The 22,389-nt window shown below is 49.5% G+C and overlaps 1 long non-coding RNA gene across 1 annotated transcript; it reads right to left on the bottom strand.

Moving 5' to 3' along the window:
• Positions 1 to 12,529: 12,529 nt before the first annotated feature.
• LOC113596626 (uncharacterized) lies at positions 12,530 to 22,220 on the bottom strand. The gene is made up of 3 exons (XR_008289999.1): positions 19,908 to 22,220; positions 17,073 to 18,184; positions 12,530 to 12,665 (listed from the first exon to the last, which is right to left on the bottom strand). It is a non-coding gene; the product is annotated as an uncharacterized LOC113596626 (long non-coding RNA).
• Between the last annotated feature and the right edge of the window lie 169 nt (positions 22,221 to 22,389).

Genomic DNA, 22,389 nt, shown 5'->3' with positions numbered 1-22,389 from the left:
CTGTCTCTCTCTGTCTCTCTTTCTGAAAATTAAACATTAAAAATTTTTTTTAATTTTTTTTTTTAAGTGTATTCATTTTTGAGGGAGAGACAGAGCGTGAGCAGGGGAGGGGCAGAGAGAAAGAGAGAGACGGAATCCGAAGCAGGCTCCAGGCTCTGAGCTGTCAGCACAGAGCCCAATGCGGGGCTTGAACTCACAAACCATGAGAGCATGACCTGAGCTGAAGTCAGACGCTTAACCGACTGAGCCACCCAGGCGCCCCTTAAAAAAATTCTTTTTTAAATGCAGTTGTAGAAAGCCATTGGCTGTTTTTCACTTTTTATTTTTTTATAAAGTAGCCAACAAGTCCTTCTTGAGCACTTTTAACTTGCCCAGTACTGGGGAGAGGTCGCTAAGGAATGGAAAGGATGCAGGAAATAGGAAGTATGAACTCTGGCTAATGAAGAAAATACAATAGAAAAAAGAAGTTAGTGCACCATTATGCGCAAAATGACTCTTAACTGCAGAAGTTCTAGCAGGAGAGAAACCAAAGTAGAGAAGAAAAACAAAAGGAATTAATACAACTCCTCGATAAAGAGTTGTATTCCTTTGCTCCTGTGAGCAGAGGAACGTTCTTTACAGGGAAGCTAAACGCGTTAGGACTGAATGCTGAAACGCTGTGGACGAGTACAGAAGCTTCCCAGTCTTGCTCCTTTTGAATGTGTCCCGAGACTCCACTCCCCATCCCAGGGGTGTGCGTACAGGGTAGGGTGAGTGAGGAAGTGTATAAACAGCTCTGGGCTTCTGGCTGAAATAACCGAGTCTGGTGGCTGGAGAGCAGGTGAGGGTAGGCCGTAAGGAGTTTCCTTTGGGCAGGTTGAAATTTGAAATGCCTTTGGGATGCCGTGTAGGTTTCCTAAGGCTATTGTAATAAGTTACCATAAACTGCTGAAGACCCTGTTTTTTTCCTTCCTGGAAGCCAGAAGTCTGAAATCTAGGTTATCAGCAGGGCCGCACCGCCTCTGGAGGCTCTAGGAGAGAATCTGTTCCCTGGTCCCTTCGAGTGTCTGGTGGCTGCTGGCATTCTGGGCTGAATGACTGGATCAGGCCAGCTTTTGCCTCTGTGGTCACCCAGCCTCCTCCTGTGCCTACGTCCTGTCTCCCTCTGTCGCTCTCTTAGAAGGTCACCCTGATTGCCTCTGGGGCCCACGTGGAGAATGGAGGCTGCTGTCTGCATCTCAGAATCCTTGATCGAATCTGGTGTGCAAAGACCCTTTTTCCAAATAAGGTAACAAATGTTTTAGGGATTCGAACCCATTATCTTTGGAGAGCAATAGTCATCCTAACTACAGATATCCGAGTGGAAATCACTGGGGTGTTCTTGAGGTAGGGTCCCTTCCCTAAGCAATGGGGAAGAAACAAAACCTTCAAAATAAAGGAAGGCAACCTGGCTGTACGTGGACATGAGATCCCTCACGACCCCGTAACGGGAGACCGCCTAATGAGACCACATGTTTCTGTGTTACCATATATGGGAGGCAAAGAGGTCGAAAATGTATAAAAAACCATGCCACATGCCATTTGGTGCTCAGTTCTTTGGGTACGAACCCAACTGAGCGGTGCTGGCAGGAATAAAGTTGCTTTCTGGAAAGAAAAGCCTCAGTGTCACAACTCTGTGCGAGAATCCTGCTGCATTACATGGGGGCTCGTGTCCGGGATTCAGAGACGGTGCGTATCCACCTCCTTTGCCGCCAGGGTACAAACCTCTGAGTGCCAGGAGACGTGGCCTTGCCTGGCGCTAAAGGACTGCTTGATCTTTAGGAGATGAGCCCTCCCGGTGTGCCGGGGCGAGGACCCCATGGGCAGCTACAGAACCCGTGTGCGCCAACGGAACCCGTGAGGCCCAGGAACCAGCTTAAGGAGAGCCGCCCATCAGACTGGTAAGAACCGGGTTCATTTTGGCAGACCTGCCCCTAAGAGGCAGAAGGGGAGCCTGGTCACCTCCCAGAGTTGCCCTAGTTCCACAGCGACGAGGAACGAAGCCACAACTCCAACGCGCTGAATGTAGGGTGGTGGGTTGGAGTCGATGTGTGAATGAGACGGACAACAGAAAGGTTCTGACCTGACCAAGGGTCAGTGTTGAGTCTTGATCCGCGGTTCCTTGGTGACCTCATATGGCTTAAGGCGGCATCAGACTTCCTCGGGAGCGTGATCCGTATCACGGATTGAAACTGAACCCGCCAATGCTAAGAGGCTCCCGAAATATCTCTGAGAGGAGAATGGCCGGAAATGGACAAAGCGAGTGTGTGTCCTCTCCAAACTGGTCCCCCACCTTCCTCATTTTTCCCCCTTGTATGCATGAAAGTCATCTGATAGGGGGAGGAAATGGGTGGAAAGCAGGGTAAACCAACTGCCCTAGAGTGTATGTTGAGGAATTTCAAAGAGGGATATTCAGGAAATTATGGTGTGAAATTAACTCCTGGAAAGCTCTGGACATTCTGTGAAATTGATTGGCTGTCATTTGGGGCAGGCTGGCTCTCTGAGGGCTCACTTGATAAGGAACTAGTTGGCTGAGTGTTGAGGGTCATTGCGGGGGACCCAGGCCACCCAGACCAATTTCCTTACATTGACTGTTGGCAAGACCTGGTCCTGTCCCGGCCACCTTGGCTGAAACTCTGTATTGAAAAGAGCTTTAAAGTTAGGATGGCTCACGTCACAGCTTCCTCCAAGTACCGGCCAGAAATTAAAAAGCCCATACTGTCGGGAGAACCTGAAGAAACCCCACCACCATATGTCCCACTGGACATCTCACTGCCACCTGTGCCTTCAGCCACTCTAGCTGCCGAAACCCCATCAGAGTCTGCCCTTAGTCTCGAGACCTCACCACCCCTAGCTCCACTGGCCTCCCCGAACGTGACTGACTCACCCAGACCACCAGTCTTAAAACCACATATGCCTCCTGGAAGGTGACTAGAGAATCAGACCAGCGGAGGTGGTCCCTCCCTGTAGCCACAGCAGGGAGCCCTACTGATGCCACTGAGGGAAACCAGGAAGGCCAGATCCAAGGAGGCCAGCGTGTTTTTGTGTACCAACCCTTTACCACTACGGACCTCCTAAATTGGAAGCACCGTACCCTCCTATACGGAGAAACCCCAGGCTATGATTGAGCTAATGCGGTCCATAATTCAAACCCACAAACCTACCTGGGTGACTGCCACCAACTTCTGACCCTCTTCGATAACGGAGGAGTGTTGCTGGATTACCCAGGCAGCCCTAAAATGGTTAGAGGAGAATGCCCCAGCTGGGACACTAGATCCCCAGGCCTGTGCTCGGGCTCACTTCCCTGAGGAGGACCCCAAATGGGACCCAATGACTCAAGTATAGATGGAGGGTTTGCAAGGACTGAATGGTATCCAGAAGCCCTTGGAAAGCGGGGGGGAAAGGCCATAAATGTGAGTAAAACATCAGAAGTGCTCCAGGGGGCCCGAGGAAAGCCTGAGACCGTTTATGAGAGACTGCGTGTGGCATTTCGTCTCTATACTCGCCTGATCCAGAAGTGCCCACTCACCAGCGGATGGTTCATGCAGCTTTCGTAGGTCGGGACCAGGGGGACATTTGGCGTGAGCTGCAAAAACTGGGAGGTTTCACCGGCGTGAATGCCAGTCAGTTGCTGGAAGTAGCAACCCAGGTGTTGGTGAACTGTCACCAGGCAGCACAGGGGAAAGAACGCAGAAAGATGCGAAACAGGCAGGCTCGTTAGCTGCCGCCTCGGTGGAGCGGTCAGAATGCTCCCGGAAAGGTGCCCCGCAGGGAAAGGGTCAAAGCCAGAAAAGGGACCGGCGGGAATGGCCTCCCGCCAGGCCAAAATTAGGGTGGAATCAGTGTACTTATTGCTGTCAGGAGGGCCACTGGAAAACTGAGTGTCCCCAGAGACCAGACCATTCTCAGCAAAGCCCCCAAGCAGAAAGAAAGAGGCCATGTGGTCCAGGGCTGGTACCAACGGGCCCCAAGGCCTCATGGGGCCCCCGAAGACAACTTTGTGGGGATAGCCACCGAGGAGGACCAGGACAGACCGGGCTCTATTTTGTTAGGCCCCCAGGAGTCCGTGGTCTGAATGAATGGGGGGGGGGGGGCGCAACCCATTGACTTTATGGTGGCTACTGGAGCAGAACACTCAGTAGTGACCCAACCCGTGGACCCCTCTCACAGAGACAAGCCACCATTGTGGGGGCCACAGGCAGTCGGACGCACTGTCCCTTCCTGCTGCCTCAACGATGCAGTTTAGTTGGCCATGAAGTCATCCATGAATTCCTCTACCTCCCCGACTGCCCCGTGGCTCTAATGGGCCGTGACCTGTTGGGAAGGCTGCAGTCCCAGATAACTTTCCACTCTCGGGGACAGGCTGCTCTGACCCTACGGAAACCGGAAGCAAAGATTGTGACTCTCACGATTCCTCAAGGGGAAGAGTGGCGTCTCTGCAGTCTCAAGGAGGAACCACAACCGGTGCCTGAGCTTCCCTCTAAGATCCCAGGAGTGTGGGCTGAAGGCAACCCACGAGGCCTGGCCTGAAACATACCACCTGTGGTTGTGGAACTGAAGTCGAGGCAGAGCTCACCCAACAGAGACCTCGCAAGGCACAGATCGGGATCCAAAAACAGCTGGAGAGACTTTTAAAGTATGGGATCCTCCGGCCGTGCCAGTCACCTTGGAACACGCCCCTCTTGCCTGTCCAAAATCCAGGCACAGATGACTCCCGGCTGGTTCAGCACCTGCAGGCAGTCAACCAGGTAACTGTCACCATACACCCAGTGGTCCCAAGCCCCTCTACACTTCCGGGGCTCATTCCTGCTGAAGCCACCTTCTTGCCCTGTTTGGACCTCAAGGATGCCTTTTTCTGCATCCACTTGGCCCCCCAGAGCCAGCTGATCTTTGCCTTCCGATGAGAGGATCCTGAAAATGGCGACACGGGCCAATTAACTTCGACCAGGTTGCCTCAGGGTTTCAAAAACTCCCCAACCGTTTCCAGCACTGCATTTGCCTCTCACTTGGAAGCCTTCCCCGCAGATCAGCATGACTGTCCCGCTTCAGTACGTGGATGACGTGCTGGCTGGGAGGTCCCGGGAGGGCTGCATGGAAGGGACTCAGCAGCTCCTTGCCCTCCTATGGAAAGCCAGTTGCAAGGTCTTGAGGCAAAAGGCCCAAGTCTGTCAGGAAAAGGTGAAATATCTTGGCTTCCACCTGTCCCGGGGGCAGTGCCAGCTCGGCCCAGAGAGGAAGCAGGCCATCTGCTCGATCCCGGCCCCGAACCCTGGTGCCAGGTCCGGGAGTTTCTCAGGCTGCACGTTTCTGAAGGATCGGGATACCTTAACTTTTCAGTCCTGGCAAAACCCCTCTGTGAGGGGGGAAGAGAGGGAGCCCCTGATGTGGGAATCAGTACAGCAGAAGGCCTTCGAGGAAATAAAGCGAGCCCTTACTAATGCACCTGGTTTAGGGCTCCCAGACACGACCAAGCCTGCCTTTCTGTGTGTCTGTATTGGCTGGTATTGCAGGGGGAGTCCTAACTCGGTTGTTGGAGTCATGGCATCACCCGGTGGCATATCTCTCCAAGCAACTTGACTCACTGGCCCAAGGCCGGCCCCGCCCCCCTCCCCGGCCTGCGGGCACCGGAAGCCATGGCCCTCCTGGTATCTGAAGGCTGACAAGTTAACTATGAGACAGGAATTGACAGTCTGAGTGCCACATTCAGTATTGACGTTAGTGGAGTAAAAGGGACAATACTGGCTAACCAACACTGGGATGGTCATATATCAGGGAATGCTATGTGAGAAGCCACACGTTCACCCAGAAGTAGTGCGAACCCTGAACCCCACAACCCTGCTGCCTGTCGGGCCGGGCCAGCCAGACCTTGACTGCATTGCAGTCATGGATAAGGTGTTCTCCACTTGAGGGAGACTTGAGGGATCAGCCCCTCAAAGACGCCGACACTGAATATTTCAGTGATGATAGCAGTTTTGTAAAGAGGGGAGAGCGTCTTGCAAGTTATTCTGTGGTGACCCTGAATTCTGTCATTGAAGCAGAGCCCCTGCCGAAGGGGACTTGGGTGCAAAAGGCAGAGCTAATTGCGCTAACCCGTGCCCTCCCACTGGCGGCAGGGATATGTGTTAATATATACACAGACTCTAAATATGCCTTCACCACCCTCCATGTCCATAGGGCCTTAGATAAAGAGAAGGGTCCAGTAAACTCAGGACGGAAGGACATAAAATATGGTTAGAAAATCCCTGAACTCTTAGATGCTGTGTGGGCCCCTAAAAGTGTGGCAGTCATGCATCGCCGGGGACATTAATGGGGAGACACCACGACTGCACGGGGAAACTGTAAGGCAGACCAAGAGGCGAAGCTAGCAGCTTCCAAAGGAGCAGTGGAATCAGCAGCTTTAACCGCTGCACTGTTGCTTACCCCGTTGGCGGAATGGGACCCTAATTACTCACACCATGAAAGTATGTGGTTTAAGACTGAGAATGGAAGCTACCTCCCAGGTGGATGGTGGAAATTTGAGACGGGCAAATAGCAATTGCTGAGACCCTGGTTCCAGCCTTTGTCAAGTGGTTCCATCAGGAAACTCACATTGGCCGGACGGCCCTTGAGACAATGTGGAGCCAGTATTTCTACCTCCCTCGACTCTCCAGCATAGCCCGGGCGGTATATGAGCAATGTGAAACGTGTGCCCGGAATAATCCACATCAGGGACCCAAGGCCACTCCCGAGGTGCAGAGTGTCGGGGGAGCCCCAGTTGAAAATGTGATGGTGGACTTCACGGAGCTCCCCTGGGCTCGGGGCCGTAAATATCTGTTGGTCTTTGCGTGCACTTTCTCAGGCTGGGGTGGAAGCCTTCCCTACTCGCACAGAAAAGGCACATGAAGTGGGAAGTAGCCCGACTTCTTCTAAAGGAAATTATCCCACGGTTTGGGGTCCCTTTCACTATGGGGTCAGATAAGGGGCCAGCACCCGTGGCTGAGGAGGTGCAGCTGGTGGCAGAAGGGCTAAAGATCACGTGGAGGTCACACGCGGCATACTGACCCCAGAGCTCCGGGAAGGTGGAACGAACGAACCGAACGCTGAAGCTGCAATTAAGTAAACTGTGCCAGGAAACCCACGTGCACCGGGACCGGGTGTTGCCAGAAGCCTTGTTAAGAATCTGGGGAGCCCCAGTAAGCAAACGGGCTTTCCCCTTATGAAATCCTTTATGGGCGCCCTCCCCCAACTGTCAAGGGCGTAAGGGGGATTTCAGTGAGATAGGCAGTCTAACCCTGAGGCAGCAGATGCAGCAGACGTTTTGTGGAAAAACAGCCTATACGGTACTTCCTTCAGGCTGGTCAGGGTCATGTGCTGGGGACTATTCGTCCCCTCTTTCTTCCTGCTCCCCACTTGCCAGCGGGGAACATCTGGGAGTTCAAATGTACAGAGATAGGGAGACTCAAAGGAAGGGGCGTGCCCTGCAGATTGGCAAATGGAAAGATGATGAATGGCCTCCCGCGCGTCTAATCCAATATTATGGCCCTGCCACCTGGGCAGAGGACGGGTCCTGGGGCTGCCGCACTCCGACGTACATGCTAAACCGCATAATCAGGCTGCAAGCAGTTGTAGAATGTATAACCAATGAAACTGCCAGGGCTCTTAGCTCACTAGCCAAGCAGCAAACCAAAATGTGCAGTGCTATCAAAATTGCTTCGCCTTGGATCACCTGCTTGCTTCTGACGGAGAAGTTTGCGAAAAGTTTAACCTGAGCAACTGCTGCCCACAGATAGATGATGAGAGAAAAGTCATAGAGGAGATCACAAATCAGATGAAAAGGATTGCTCGTGTCCCAGTCCAGACCTGGGATGGTTGGAACCCCGGGGAGGTATTGGATGGTTTTCAACTCTCGGGGGATTCCAAACTCTCATGGGAATTACCCTATTTTGGGGGAAGGTGCTTAATCTTATCTTGCTTACCTCCCCTGGTTGCACGGTCTGTCTCCAGACTCATTGAGGCCATGGGTGAAAGAAAGACGGCCACCCATATAATGATGTTATGGAAATAGAAATCTCTAAACCAAAATTACATTCTTTGACCCAAAATAGAGGGGTCTGAGCATCAAAGTGGGGAATGTGGTAGGGTCCCTTCCCTAAGGAATGTGGAAGAAAAAACTGCCAAGATAATGGAAGGCAACCTGGCCACATGCATGTGTGACATCCCTCACCACCCTATAACAGGAGACCACTCATCAGACCACACGTTTGCGTATTAACACATATGGGAGACAAAGAAGTGGAAAATGTACAAAAAACTATGCCACGTGGCATTCGGGGCTCAGTTCTTTGGGAACAAACCCAACTGAGCAGTGCCGGCGGGAATAAAGTTGCTCTCTGGAAAGGAAAGCCTCATTGTCGTGACTCTGTGTGAGAATCCTGCTACATTCTAAGACACAAAATGGGACTTTTCTCCTGGTTTGGAAGCATCATGGCTAACGCCCCACTGTTTGTGCTGATAGTTCCAAGTGCTCACAGGAGAGGCAGAATCCGCTGGTTATCTGCCTGCCCGCCGGGTGGTGATTGGGGAAAGCTTGTCGCACCCTCAAGCCAAATGAGAGCTCCCTCAGAAAGACGTCTGGAAGTGCAGGCCACTGCTGATCAGCAACTTTTGTGGACATGAGCAGAAGGCATCAGAGGGGAGGAGGGCTCAGCAGTGAGTGAGTGAGCTCTCCAAGTATGCCTGAGAATGCCACTACATAGCCAATTATCACGAAATTTACCAGCTTAAAACCGCAAACTCAGGCCTGACCCAGGACTACTACTGAGGCTAACAGAGCCAAGCAAGGATTCTGAATGCTAGTGACTTCCTGGCAAGAGACAAAACAGTTTTACCTGGGGAATGAGTAGTGGGGGGTGTAAATTATCTTTCATCCTTGTAGTTTTTGAGATGTAATCAAGGTCTAGATCTGGTCATGCAAATGTGTAGGCGGCCAAGTCTAGAATTCTTCTTTCTCCCTGGGGTCCCTGTATGACGTGGGGCATTATGCTTTAAGTAAAAGCCAGGGGTTTCTGGGAGGGCAGAGACCAATAGGGTAACTCCGGTTACCTAATCAAAATTAGGGGGGCTTGATGAGAGGAGGAAAAGAGGGGTAAAAAGGCAGCCACATGCATGGGCCATGTCTGCGTTCTCCAAGTGATCCTCAGCTGAGGTCAAAGGCACAGACCTTGTGGTCACAGATCAGAACTTAGTCAGTGCAGGGCTTGGGGTACCCAAGAGGATGGGAGGGTTTTTTTGTTTTTTTTTTTTAATTTTTTAAAATTTATTTTCAGAGAGAGACAGAGGCACATGCAGCAGAGGGGGAGAGAGAGGGGGAGACACAGAATCCAAAGCAGGCTCCAGTCTCTGAGCTGTCAGCACAGATCCTGACACAGGGCTCAAACCCACGAACTATGAGATCATGACCTGACCCAAACTCAGATGCTTAACCGACTGAGCCACCCAGGTGCTCCAAGGATAGGAGTTTTGACACCAGCCTGGCCACCTTACCTTGATTTACAACATTGTATCTGGGGAAGATTTTTTTTTTTCCAATCTCAAACACGTTCTGCGACCCATCCTGCTTGTAATTTGCCAACTAACTCACAGTATAAAAACATGATACCTGAGTCCCCAATACCGTCTAGGTGGTTCCAGTGAGAGCCAACACAAGCGATTTCCAAGCTGCAAAAAATAATTCTGTACATGAGATTTCAGTGAGACATCCTTGAACATACTGCCCTTCCCAAATGTAGCATGAATCTTCTGTTCCTTCCCTATGATAGCATTCGTGTGACTGTGGAATACCTTTTTACTTCGTACTCCACATTTTGAGAAAAGAAAACCCAGAGATGCTTCTGTGAGGCTCTCCAGGAAGGCACGGGGAACTTGCATTTGTGATCAGCTCCTAAACCACACTCAGGCTGCCCTTCGGAGAGCACATCTGGAGAACCACAGAATCAAATGACATTGCCAGGAGAGTCCGCATACTGCTGGAGCTCAATAAATGTTATTCCATTCCCTCCCTCTCAGCCCCCAACACAACCACAACCACACACACACACACACACACAGAGAGAGAGAGAAAGGAGCCATCTGTACTTCCTTAGAGCCGAAATAATTCGGGTGCCGTGTGGGAAGGAGGGGCCCTGGAAAGCTGGAGGAACTGTTGATTCGGATGCGGGAAATTCCTTTGCTGGCCACTGGCCAAAATACTTGTTTCAATTGACTCTTTTCTTCTGAACTTCAAGGAATGTAGAAGTATTTGGCCAGTCGTAGAAATAACAGGAAGTAACTGAGGACGGCCGTCTGAAGGGTGGTAGAATTTTTACCACAATGGACCAATTTCTTCCAGGCAGGGATAGGAAGCCTCTAAAAAATTAATCATTCCTTACTTTTGCATAATTATACGTGTGGAAGGGCCGCAGGAAATATTGTGTGAGATTAACTTCCTTAAAAATTAATTCTTCTGTTGGAGGGGTGCCTGGTGGCTCAGTCGGTGAACCGTCTGACTCTGGCTCAGGTCGTGATCTCACAGTTCGTGGGTTCAAGCCCTGCGTCGGGGTCTGTGCTGACAGCTCAGAGCCTGGAGCCTGCTTTGGATTCTGTGTGTGTGTTTCTCTCTCTGCCCTTCCCCAGCTCATGCTTGCACTCATTCTCAAAAATAAATAAACATTAAAAGTTTTTTAAAAATAATAAATTCATCTGTTGGAACCATTTTGGATTTACAGAGGACTTGCAAAGATAACATAGGAAGGACTTGTATACCCTCACCTAGTACATTCCTCGTCATGAACTTCTAGTTGGATTTCCCCAGTCTGTACCCTAGTGTCTTTCTGTCCCCGGGACCCAACGCTGCGTGTCATCGTCTCTTTGGTCTCCCATCCTTTGTTTTGATGACCTGGAGAATTTTCTTTTTTGAAGTTTATTTGAGAGAGAGCATAAGTGCCAGGGAGAGCAGGGGAAGGACAGAGAGAGGGAGAGAGAATCTCAAGCAGGCTCTGCACTGTCAGTGGAGAGCCCGACTCATAGGGCTCGAACTCATGAACCGTAAGATCATGACCTGAGCTAAAACCAAGAGTCAGACGCTTAACTGACTGAGCCACCCAGGCATCCCATGAGGAGGACTGGTCAGGTGTTTTGTAGAATGTCCCCCAATTTAGGCTTGTCTGGCGTTTTCTAAAGACTAGGTTATGGATTTGGGGGAAAACACACACATTGATGTTGTGGCCATCTCGGCACACCACATCAGGGAACACTTGACATCTCCATGGCTTGTCACTTGTGACTGTCACCTTAATACGTGGATAAGGAGGTGGCCATCAGGTTTCTCACTGTAAAGTTATAGGGAAAGTTTCCCTTTCTGATTAGCTCGTTTAACAACTTAGGTTTTACAGTGCAAAGGTGTTCTGTGGGAAATCACATTGGTTCCGTGGTCGCCACCAAGTTTGTAACTGGACAGGCTATCCTTAAGACCAAATTAAGATGCCCCGAATCACACCATTGATTAAGTCAACTTAAGCACATTGAGAGAAACAGTAATTGAGAGAAACGAGTAGCCTGCAAAGGCAAAAATACATACTGTTTGGCCCCTTAAGAGTACATTTTGTGACACCTGTGACAGACTAAAGAAATGTCACAAGTTTAAGAAACTCAGGTTATACACATGGCTTACTCTGAAGGTTCAACCAAGGGCAGTGCACTGAGACCCGGAAAACTTGGCGGGAGTGGGGGAGGGGAAGAGAGAGGGAGGCACAGAATCCAAAGCAGGCTCCAGGCTCTGTGCTAACAGCTCAGAGCCTGACGTGGGGCTCGAACCCACAAACCGTGAGATCATGACCTGAGCTGAAGTTGGATGCTCAACCGACCGAGCCACCCAGGCACCCCCACATTTTCTATAGTGATGCCTTTCAATCCTGATATTGAGATGTATGCTCTAGCCCGTGTGTCAGACAAATGTTTCTGCAGTGTGTACAACCATGTTGACCTAAGGTTGTATTATCTCCCAACACGCTGTGTTTCTAACCGCAAGCCAAACCACTGGGGTTAATGTGGGTTTCCTATTCCCTGCTCAGGGCCACTTGAGTACCAGTGAAGCAGTCATTTCAAAATTAGCGCAAGTCTGAGCCTACTTTGTCCCCTTTGTTAGATACATGAGGTTTGACAGTCACGTGGGTGAAAACTGCAGAGTGTTTAATCCTTCCAGAAATCATAGTCCTCTCATCTCACTATATTAGGGTAATGTGCTATAAAAGAAACATAAAATCTGAACGAAGTTTGAAATCTGTAACATGTATATATACAGGAGCGTCCTAACCCCCCACCTCCCCATCCCCCCATATACTTCCTTGAAAGTGCAGTTATGGTCACGTGACCTCAAATTGGGCCACCCGCGACCCCCCTCCAACTTCTCAAAAGCGGGCTCCTTGTTGTTTCAAGGGGGTGTATTGAGAAGGTGCGTTTCGTTTCTATGGTCCGACCCGTTCATTGACATCCATGGTGACAGGAAATGAATCTCCGGGTCCCCTCTGGAGGAAGTGTTTATGGTGTAATCTGCCTGGGTTTGATCCTCCCCTCCACCACCTCCGTGACCTTCACAAGTTGCCCCAGCTCTTCTGCTGCCTCATACATAGAAACTAGAGATAAAAAGGTGAGCCACAAGGGTGCGATGAGAGTTAAGCAAGACATTGAGTACTTAACCGCTGCCCGCTCATGGAAGGTGGTCAGACAATATCATTAATGTTATTTTACTTTCTTCCTCTTCTCAGAACACAAATCCCATCCCTCTCCCTTCCACGGCACCGTCTGGTCTCACCTCTTCTCAGGCTGACACTACTTTCCTCACAGACTCATTATCTGCCTGTTGCAGAACTGAAGTTGTACTCTCACACACAATTTCTCAGTCTGAATTGCTGTGGTTTTCTCAGGGGAAAGGCAAGTTTCTTTCAGAAGCCAAGACTCCTGTTTTGTCAGGCGAGGTCAATACCCAACCCAACAACCACCACAAATCAGGCTCTTTGAGCTCTGAGCCTAGGTTCAAAACCCATTCGTTGTGTGGAATTTTGCAGAGCTACTGAATTCCCCAGCAGGGCAGAGAAAGGGGATCAGCATCAAGAGATAAGCCACGGCAGCTCTTTTTACTCTCTTAAAGCCTTGAGCCAACCCTGAGCATTTCTGTCCGTCCCACAGGGTCAAACCAAGCAAGTTTAATTGGGGATGGAGAGGGTGGTTATCCTTCTATCCCCTTAACATATTCCTGGAGCTGCAGGAGGCAGCTTGCACCTCCCTGCAGGAGGATGCCCTCAGGTGGCAGGAGCTCACTGTGCCAATGCTCTCAGAGACCCCGGGATTTGAAGTGCCCTCCCGAGGGGCAGCCCTTCCTGGGTGACTGACCGAGGTGGACGCTCCAGCGTTCTTGCACCATCAGACAACCCTGAGAGGTAGCTGTGGTGGACAGACATGAACATGGCCTCTCCAGGGCACCTGGTGGCTCAGTCGGTTAAGTGTCAGACTTCGGCTCAGGTCATGATCTCATGGTTTGTGAGTTCGAGCTCTATGTCGGGCTCTCTGCTGTCAGCGCAGACCCCGCTACAGATCCTCTGTCCCCATTTCTCTCTGCCCGTCCCTCCTTCTCTCTCTCTCTCAAAAATAAACATTTAAAGAAAAAGATGGCCTCCCCAGTACACCCAACCAGCTGGTGTTCATACTCTGTGTGTTCCTTCCATTGGGAGTGAACAGGACCCGTGACTAACTTCTAACCGACAGAATCCAGCAAAGGTGATGGGATGTCAGTTCTGTGATTCTGTTACAAAAGCTTGTGACTTCCACTTGGTGAGTCATTCTTGGTGGCTTTGACGAGTCAAGGAGCCTTATTGGAAGCCTGCCTTGTGGAGAGAGCCATGTGCCAAGGAACTGAAGGTGACCTCTGGCCAACAGCCCATGAAGAAGGAAAACTTGTCATTAAACATGTTAGCAAATGCTTGGAAGCAAATATTGCCCCACTCAAGCCTTCAGGTGAGACCAGCCCGGTCAGCACCTGAACTGCAGCCATTGACGGACCCCAAAATGGAAGACCCAGCTGAACAGGGCTTGGCCTCTTAAGCTACAGAAGCTGTGAGCAAATGTGTGTTGCTGATTCCTAGTCTGGCATGTTAGGAACTTAGTGGTCATCACCTCATCCTAACACACAAAAAGCTGAACAAGCTGAAAGAGCCACAACTCTTCTTAGATTTCTCAGAGAAGTAAGGTCACAGGGCGACCTGCTGCCCCCGAAATTGAAAAGATGGGCCGATGCAGAGAACCCACAACCCACTGGAGCCAAAACCCATTAGCAGAAACTTCCACAGGAGTCAGCGCCAGGCTAGGAAAACCTGAACTGTAATTGACACATTGCTGGAGGCTCAGTGTAGAAGAGTCTGTGAGTCAAAACTGCAGGGGCCGGGGGGGGGGGGGGGGGCGGGGGGGGGGTGGGAGGTGGGCAGGGGGGAGCGGTGTGCCTGGTGGCTCAGTTTGTTAATTGTCCAACTCTTGATTTTGGCTCAGGTCGTGATCTTGCAGTTTGTGAGTTCAAGCCCCACATTGGGCTACGTGCTGACCACACAGAGCCTGCTTGGGATTCTCTCTCTCTCTCTTTCTCAAAATAAATAAAAGCTGCAGGGATCCCTATGCTTCCGTGAGTTTTACCTCTTGGAGCTCTACCAGGTTCTCACTGAAAACTGGAGAAAAATTGCTTGTGCTTCCTGCGGAGAGAAAGGGAGGAACGCAGCCATTTTTAAATATGCCAGAGCATTCTGTTCTGAACGAGCCCTGCCCTCAAGAGAAATTTGACACCCAACTGATTGGGGTTACCAGAGCCTAACTACCATGGGGGGAATGAAATCCTGAACTCCAACCTCCTCCAGACAACCTTTCTTTCCCACCTAAGGCTGGGGGGAGGGAGGGAACCCACGCCTGAGAGGCATTTGTGAAGTTCACAGCCAAGGGGTACGGCTCACCACTACGAGACAGACCTAATGATAAACTGTAGAATGCATCTCCTCCTGCTTCCCCCCAACCCCCGCAACTAACAGCCTATTTACCCCGATTCTTTGCACCGAGGACATCATGCCCAGCTCTAAACAAAAAACTGTGAGGTACACTAAAAGACCATGAACACAGTCTGAAAAGACAGAGCAAGCCTGTGATCTGTGCTCAGGGAGGTTGGAATAAATGGGTGTTGCCGTAGGCTGCTAAGCTTGAGAAATTTGTTATGTAGCGTAGATTACCACAGTGGCCTGCACCCTCACTACAAGTCCTGTGGGATGGAACCCAAGCCACCATTCATGGGACTTTATTTGACTTGCAAATCTATGCTTGGTCTCCCTTTCATGATCACATGGTTCCAGCGCTTCCTGCCTTTCCCTGGAAACTCGTGCACATAAACCTTTCTGCACGCGACCTCACCTCACGGTCAGCACGGGAGGGTCTCAGCTGGTCACGCCGTGTCATGCTGCTGTCTGTGTGTGCACGGAGTGATTTCAAACCTTTCTTTGCATCTCCTATCTTTAGTCACTAAGATTGCACATTTAACCCCAGAAACTGTCCCTCCTGGTTTCTACTAACCAGCTAGGCCTTCTTTCCTGTCACTTCTTTCTTTTTTTAAGATTTTATTTATTTTTAAAATGTTTATTTTTGACAGAGAGACAGAGACAGAGTGTGACCGGGGGAGGGGCAGAGAGAGAGGGAGACACAGAATCCAAAGCAGGCTCCAGGCTCCAAGCTGTCAGCCTGGAGCCCTATGTGGGACTTGAACCCACAAGCCACAAGATCATGACCTGAGCCGAGGTCTAGATGCTTAACCCACTGAGCCACCCAGGCACCCCTTTAAGATTTTATTTTTAAGTAATCTCTACACCCAATGTGTGACTCAAACTTACAACCTGAGGTCATGAGTCATATGCTCCACCAACTGAGCCAGGCAGGTGCCCCTCCAGTCATTTCTAACAGTGATCAACATGCCTGTTCCTTTTAGCTCCTCAGAAACAGAAATGCTTCTTTGTCCTGCCTGTCACCTCTTTTCCCACCAAGAACTTGTTATGGTATCGATGTTTTTTTTGTTACTTTAGTAGGAGATAAGACATTCAAGAACATGTGTACGTTCAGGACATAGTTTCAAATTGGAATGGATTTACCTTTTTAAACATATTTATTTTGAGAGAGAGAGTGAGAGACAGCATGTGTGCACAGGCCAGGGACAGAGAGAGAGGGAGAGGGAGAGAGAATCCCAATCAGGCTCCATGTGTGGCTTGAACCTGTGAACCACGAGAACATGACCAGATGCTTTACTGACTGAGCCATCCAGGTCCCTGGACTTACTAACTTTTGATTGAATAAATCATTTCCATCATTCATGATTTTAAAAGCACATATAAAACTGTTTTGAAGTCCAATTTGGTTGCCAATCAAGTGTGTACAATGCTTCCACAATTCTATTAAGAGATGATTTTGTGTGTACATTTAATTGTGTGTGTGTGTGTGTGTGTGTGTGTGTGTGTGTGTGCACTTTGAAAGCCATTCCAAAGGCAGCAGATTTATGTAAAAGAATTTGCCTTTAATTGTCCGTGATGTGTGTTACTTGACCTCGAATACACAGCTGAGCATTGGGTCTCAAAATCATTACATTCCTTTTTGGGCATTAGAAATATTCATTAAAAACAAAAACTCTTGGGGCGCCTGGGTGGCTCATTTGGTAGAGTGACCGACGGGCTCAGGTCATGATCTCGCAGTTTGTGAGTTCGAGCCCCACATCAGGATCTGTGGTGACGGCTCAGAGCCTGGAGCCTGCTTCAGATTCTGGGTCTCCCCCTCTCTCTACCCCTCCCCTGCTCATGCTCTGTGTCTCTCTGTCTCTCAATAATAAATAAATGTTAAAAAAAAAAAACCCTTTTTCTTTTTGAGCTGAAAGCTCCAAATGTCAGCATACAGAATAAGGAGATTGAACTGAAAAGCTGGCATTATAGAGAGATGTCTTCAGACATGTAAATGTAAGAATAATTGTTTCTTACCATGAAGGATTGTAGAATTACTTCAGCTTGACTGCACATCCTGAAAAAGCACAAAAATGTGATTTTAGATGTAAAACACTGCCCTTGACATAACTGACCACTGAACTATTCTTAATAGTTCGTGCCTGCCCATTTATTTGTGGCTCCATTCTCTCAGTTACTAAACATTTTAACATAATAGCGTTAGCTACTGGCATCATAATCATCTTTGAATGTATCTTTGTTTTCTTTTTCCTTGGCGTTCATTCCATCGTTAATGTCAGTTGCAACTTTCTATACTATTACTTTTGGCACATTTACTGCATCAGACTGTTAACAGTGGTTTTTCCTCTATGGAATGACTGTGTTCCAACAAATTTAGCTGTGAATTGAAAATCAAATCTCTGTGAAGCAAATCCTGTTTTGTTTTTCATTTGAGATTTATTTAACAGCTGGCTCGTTGGCTTTCAGGGAGAAAGCATTTTAAATGATGTATAAGGAGGTGGGGTCGTTTGGGATTAGATAGGTCCCTCCCAGGGCACTGAGCCACTCACCTACACCAAAAGAGCTTCTGTTAGGACTTTGTCATAGCCCAGGCCTCTTCTTTTTTCTAGACCAGGGTGAACAGTTTTCCAGTTTCTACCTGAGAACACCGTCAGGTCATTCTCCCTTCCTCAACACAAGTCACTTTTGTTTGTCTCCCCCAGTCCTCGTCAGTCTTCTTCCTCTCCCATTTGCTCCCCTGTCCTCCCGGTTTGTTTCCTGACTTCCATCCCCGGTTAGCCCCAAACAGTTTTCTCCCCCTGGAGCTTTCAGAACCATCAGGAAGGATGTTGCTCATCACTGCTAACCTCATGCCTCCATCCCTGCTTCGTCATTGGCATTCAGAATGCTCTTTGGCTTAGCTGGACGTTGATCAGTTTCTCTGCTCTTTTGAGCTAAGCCCTCCCCACACTGAAGTATGGCCTGGTTGTTCCTTTCCTTTTCAGGTTGAGATACAAGCTCCAGGACCTTGCTGCTCCAAGTAGGAGCCATTGACCAGCAGCATCCACATCTCTGGAAGCTTGCTAGAAATGCATGGCCTCACCCAGACATCCCGATAAGCAGAATGAGAATCTGCTTTTCAGTAGCATCTGCAACGCAATGCACATGAAACTTGATTAATTTTATTCTCAGGTCTGATATTTAAATGTCTTTCTACTTAAGTACAATTTAATTTAAAAAAAATTTTTAATGTTTATTTTTTAGAGAGAGAGAGACAGAACGTGGCCAGGGGAGGTCACAGAGAGAGAGGGAAACAAAGAATCCAAAGCAGGGTCCAGGCTCTGAGCTGTCAGCCCAGAACCTGACGCGGGGCTCGAACTCACAAACCTGAGGATCATGACCTGAGACGAAGTCAGACACCCAACCGACTGAACCACCCAGGCACCACAAGTACAATTTAATTTTAAACTCTACTCAGTCCCTATCTCTTCCCACCCTCTTCTCCCGTGGGTCTATGACTAATTGGTTTATTTGACTCTGACAGTGCCTTTGACCATTACGTATTCTTTATTAAGGCCTAGTAAACACACCCATATTTATTGGACACAGCCTGTCTCTTTATCTGCTCAGTTTGCACATGGCACTCAATACATTTCTGTTGAAATGAAAGGAATTGAAAGGCAGAGGTGCTGCTGGTCATCAGATGGGCCCCAAGCAGGGCAGGGGCTACAGCACCTGAAATCCTTTATGAGGAAGGCAGATTCTTAGCCTGGGTTCCTTAGAGAGCAGAGCCTGAGGCAAATGGTATGCCGAAGTTTTGTGGGCAAACACCATGGAATCCCTGGGCACAAGGGAAGTGAAAGTAGGGAAGGAGGAAGGGCAAATTAAAGGTGGCACAATTATGAATAGACTACAGATTCCTAAGAAACACAGCTGGTTGCTCAGGACCCTATACGACCTCTCCTCAGAAACTTCATAGGGCGGGAGGAAGGAGGAGCAATTTCTCTGCCAGCAACTTCTTGTGTCCCATTCCTCACTGGCCTGTTTGCCTGCCCCACTAGCTGTTAGCCTCCCTCTTATTTTGGGCTTAGCCCCCCGGCCTTCTGGGGTACTGCTGGTTAAGCCAGAGTCTCTGTGGGTAGACCTATAGGAGCCAAAATGGCTAGGTTGCCACCAGTTTTGTAAATGAAGTTTTACTGGAACTTAGCCATGCCCACTAATGTACATACTGTCCTCATCAGTTGAAGACTAGAACCCACCCGAAAGGCTCCTGCTGTAGATTCAGTGAGACAATGAATGTAAAACACAGAGCATTGTGCCTGCCTACTGATGCACTCTGAAAACAGTAGGTTTTTGTGAGTCGCTCGGTCCTCACTTCTGCTGCTGCTACCAGTGTATTTCAGCAGACCATCCATCCGCCCCCCACTATCTCTTTACTGGATTCTGTGGCCTACTGAAAGGGCGGGCCTACGCCAGCCGACTCCATCTTGTTCTGTGTCCTTCACCTTGACCACACCTCCTCCCCTTGAGTAACCCCCCCCCTCACCTGCCTAACAGGACTCGACCCTTCCCCAGGACCCTTCCCCAGCCAATCGGCTGAGGCCATAGCCATTACCTCACCAACTGCCCCCAGGCCCCAATAAAACCTTTGTCCTTTTGAAACTCGCTCTCTTTCCCTGGTATCTCACCGCTGCGACGGTGCAGGTAGGGGATTGAGCTCGAGCTAGCGCGAATAAAGGCTCTTTGCTTTTGCATCGGACTCGGCTCCCTGGTGGTCTTTGGGGATCACGAATTCTGGGCATAACACTACCTGAGGTTCTCCCCGTGAACTCTGTCCTTTCCATTAAGACCTGTGGGTGTCAGGGGACTCACCGTGAGAAGAGTTGTCTGTGAGAGAAACCCCCTGACCCGCTTCCAGAGGTTAGCGTAGCGGATCAAGCGGGATGGTGGGCAAGTCGTGAATGGCAGAGCAAAGGTAAAGCCAAGACAACCTTCCGTGGGCAGCCCAGGCGGGAAGTGCAAGGTGGAATCCAGATGGTAAGCTGGGAGGGAGGGAGAAAAGGAGGGAGCGTGGATGCAAAAATGAACTTCACATACGTAAAGGCCCTGATTGTTACCGCACAGATACATCGGTGTTCAGGCTCAGCTGACTGTGGCTTGGCGGGATCATCTTTGCAGGTCGCACATCTGCAGTACTTCCAGATGTTTCTGGAAGCATAAGGCAAGCGGACAGCCCCCCCCCCCCCCCCTTGGGATATGTGTGCACTCCTGGCTGCCCAAGAACAAAGGAAAGGGGAAAAACAAATGGTGAACGGATGGAGATCACTCTCCGTAGTAAGGTGGGGAACAAAGGCAGACGGAAATGGCAGATAGAACTAAATTTCCTTAGAACCTGTAGCCCATTGACAAATACTTGAGGCCAGCAGAGTAAAACGTTTCTCCGGGAACTCCTTACTGTCTTAATGCTAACGCTTTGCTAGAGGGGAAAACAACCCTAGCTGGACAATAGCTAGGCCTCCAAAATCCTGTGAGTCTCCTTTAGCATATAAAAATCTCACTGGAAACTTCCCCTGGGCTTCACCTCCCGCAGCCCCATAGTATATAACTAGTCACTCAAGGCCCCCGGGGCAGCTCTTCCTGCCCACGGGTCCTGTCCCCGTGCTTTAACAAGATCACCATTTTGCACCAAAGACGTTTTCAAGAATTCTTTCCTGGCCGTCGGCTCTGGACCCCACGAACCCCACTATCTCCCCTAAAAGCCCCCTCATTCCCACATCTTGCACACAGTTACGTCAGTTGCATCTTATACTAATTTCAAGTTATTTCGGACCGTCAAAAAAACAGTCTCCTGTCCGTCCTTCTGCAAGTTTGCTCGGAGGCCCCATCTGGCCTAGGAATCTTCATTTATAACAATTTTCTCCCCGAGGTAACTTGACCACTGACCCGCATGGGAGCCTCACCCGTGACTACTTGGTGCCCGAATCATCAGAGCCTGCAGGTTTGCACGTGGGAAGCAGAGAGGTGGGGTATGTGCAATTCCGGCCCAAGGCAAAAACGGAAATGCACTGGTACTTTTGCATGGACGGGCCATGCAAACCCTCAAACCCTCAGCATCAGAGCAAGCATACAAAGGCTCTGTTGTCATTTGTATCTTTTAAAGCACACTCCCGCACACTGTCCTCCAGAAGCAGCCTCTGCTTTCCAAGAGGAAACGAAGGAGGAGATCAATGGCCCAAGAGAGCAGGATTCATGCTTTCTAAAGGGCTGACAAATGGATGTTTGGGGAGTATTTCTCTGATGTTTTCTGCTGTTTTTACAAGTGAGTGTGCAATACCCGAGAGCAGTGCAGGTTTTGACAGCGTTGGTGGTTCCAGAATTCCATCAAAGCAGCTGCCCCTGCTAATAGACTGCCAGGTCAGATCCTTTTGAAGTGCTGGCGTTTGCAGCCCTTTGTTAAAGGCTCTGTTTCCCATCTGGCAACGCAGCCGCCTGTCTGCCTACCGTGGATTCCAACAGAGAAGTCCAGTCCTAGGGCCTTCGGGGAAGAAGGCCTAGGGGCTGAGCCCAAACTTTGCCTTTAAAATAGCAAAGCTCCTGGTGGAAAGGCAGATGAGCAGCTGGGTGGGAGGGCATGTGTTTGCATTTAAGTGTTTAATAAGTGGGGGAGGGACGAATGGGCTGCATTCCCTTCGGGTGACCGGGTAAAAACCTTAGAGAGGGGCCCATTTGTTGAGGGGAGAGAGAAAGGGTGGCCGCTTGGGGTTTGCCGATGGGCCTATTAATTTATTAGATGATAAATCTGGTAAGGGTTTTTTGGTTTGTTTTAAAGGTTTGGTTAGTAAAAGCCATAACCTATAGGAGAGCTCTTTTATTGTCAGCCTTCTCGAGTTTGTTTTTAAACTTTACCCAGTATGTTGATGGTTATCATGAGTGCTGACACAATTTTGGAACTTTTAAGCACATAGAATAAAGCTTGATTTTCAATGTATAACGAAAAAAAAGTTATGAAATCTGAATGAACTTGGGTAATTAAAAAAAAAACCAAACAATTACTTTTGAAAGCTAATTTAGAATGCCCAAACCTATATTGAAGCTGAGTAAACACGGAACACTGAACTGTAAGGTGCAAAATACGCGTGTGTAAACATGTCTCGTTAGGCTAAGCGCTTCCGTCTTTAAGATTTGACTTGCGGGGCGCCTGGGTGGCTCGGCTCAGTCGGTTAAGCGCCCGGCTTCGGCTCAGGTCATGATCTCACGGTTCGTGGGTTCGAGCCCTCCATCGGGCTCTGTGCTGACAGCTCAGAGCCTGGAGCCTGTTTCAGATTCTGTGTCTCCCTCTCTCTATGCCCCTCCC

This window comes from Acinonyx jubatus, chromosome X, assembly GCF_027475565.1.
Source record: "Acinonyx jubatus isolate Ajub_Pintada_27869175 chromosome X, VMU_Ajub_asm_v1.0, whole genome shotgun sequence".
NCBI classification, from domain to species: domain Eukaryota; kingdom Metazoa; phylum Chordata; class Mammalia; order Carnivora; family Felidae; genus Acinonyx; species Acinonyx jubatus.
This window is presented reverse-complemented; position numbering and strand designations above follow the sequence as displayed.